Raw genomic sequence first — 1689 nt, 5'->3', positions numbered from 1 at the left:
AGGCCTGGCGCGGGCCTGGCCGCCTCCCCGCGTTTGGGGCGACACCTTGCGCGTGGTGTCGCTCCACGGATAGCGTGGCATAGATGGACGACGTCGGGGACGAATTGAAATATGAATTCTTTATTTTAAGAAAGCCTCAGCCGTATCAAGCAAAAAAACCATCCCTGGAGCTTTTGTTGTGACAAGGCCCTGCCCCGGGCCCCGTGGGAAATCAGAACAGTGCGCATCGTGAAGCCTGTCCTCGAACTTATCACGTTTGAGGAAACGGATTCGTTTTGATTGTCGTTCCCTGGGGTGGCCCAGGCGGTGGCTTTGGGATGCGCGGCCACCTGCGCCGGGCGTCTGCTGGGTCGATGCGGGACGCGGGAGCGGGGGTGGTGTCGGGGGGGATGCTCGGGGCACGGGGAGTGGGGCACCCCGCTGTCACTCACCCGCACGCGGCGCTCAGCGCCTGCGTGGCATCGGGGACCCCGCCGCGATTGCGCCCGGCGACGAGCCGCGGCTGCATAGTGAAGTCCACCCGGCCACGGACGCCGGGGTCAGCCGGGCCCAGCGTCTGTCTGTCCAGAGGCCTCTCGTGTCTCTGCGAGCAACGTGTTCCACTTACTTCAAAAAAGAAGAACAAGCCGGTCGAAGGTGACAATCGTACCTCCAAACCAGGTGACCATTCCGTTCACTTGATGGACGAGAATTTTCAGATGTCATATGGTCGACCCCTCATTTTCTTACGTTTTTCCCTAAAGGCAGAACATTCCTTTCGTGTATGATTTTGTCCGTCACTGTGCACGAATATGAGTGACAGCTGAGCCTGATGAAGTCATCGCCGGCCACGCTCCCGAGAACCCGGCCGAACAGCGCTGCCGGTGGAGACACTTGAATGGAAGGTGAGCATGGCCGACCCCGTGTCCCCGTCTGTGAGAGCCGGACCCCCAGCGACGTCACCCGCGTGCCTAACGTGCCTCGACGTTCGCGAAATTCTGTGATGTATTTACGATCTGACTTGCATCTCGTCGCAGGAGTTGTGCGCGTTGCCCGTGGACGTGGGACCTCTCCCCGCCCTGCTCTGAAGCGTCCTCACGTAAGCGCAGGGGACGACATGTCCGTCGCGTCCTCCCGGCCGCGGGCTCGCGTCCTTCCATCGACCCAGGTTCCCTGCGGTTCCCTTCAGCACCGTGTCCTGGTGGTCGGTGTGCAAGTCTCCCCCCTCCTTGGTTAAACTCCTCCCCAGGCGGCCGTGAGGAGCACGTTTCGTCGCCCAGGAGCGGACACGTCAGCGTCCCTCTCTGTCACAGCCCAGAGACACCCTCGCTGCTTCCAGCCGTCCGATGTGATCGCCGAACGAAAGCGCCCCGGAGCCGAGGGCGAGAACCAAGGACGAGAACCAAGGACGCCGGGCACAACTTCAGGGCACTGCCGCTCAGTTCCGCACTTAGCCGTGGGACGACTGTGCTCAGTCTGAGGGACACACAGCTGAGCCGTTCGCAGTCCACCAGCCGGGAGCAGAGCCCCGGATCCCCGCGCCTTTGCCAACGCCCGTTATTTACAGGTTTTCATTATTGTTATTATTATTATTATTATGATTCCCTGCACCTTTGCCAACGCTCATTATTTACAGGTTTTTTTTATTGATGATGATGATGATGATGATGATGATGATGATGATTCCCTGCACCTTTGCCATGCTTTTTT

At 59.4% G+C, this 1689-nt stretch overlaps 1 long non-coding RNA gene across 1 annotated transcript; it reads left to right on the top strand.

The window, feature by feature from the left end:
- Nucleotides 1–403: 403 nt before the first annotated feature.
- On the top strand, nucleotides 404–1152 carry LOC120595321 (uncharacterized). Its single transcript, XR_005650789.1, has 3 exons — nucleotides 404–660; nucleotides 744–884; nucleotides 1017–1152. It is a non-coding gene; the product is annotated as an uncharacterized LOC120595321 (long non-coding RNA).
- Nucleotides 1153–1689: the final 537 nt, after the last annotated feature.

Source organism: Pteropus medius, unplaced genomic scaffold (genome assembly GCF_902729225.1).
Source record: "Pteropus medius unplaced genomic scaffold, Ma_sr-lr_union100, whole genome shotgun sequence".
Lineage (NCBI taxonomy): Eukaryota > Metazoa > Chordata > Mammalia > Chiroptera > Pteropodidae > Pteropus > Pteropus medius.
The sequence above is the reverse complement of the archived record's forward strand: the minus strand, read 5'-3'. Positions and strand labels throughout refer to the sequence as shown.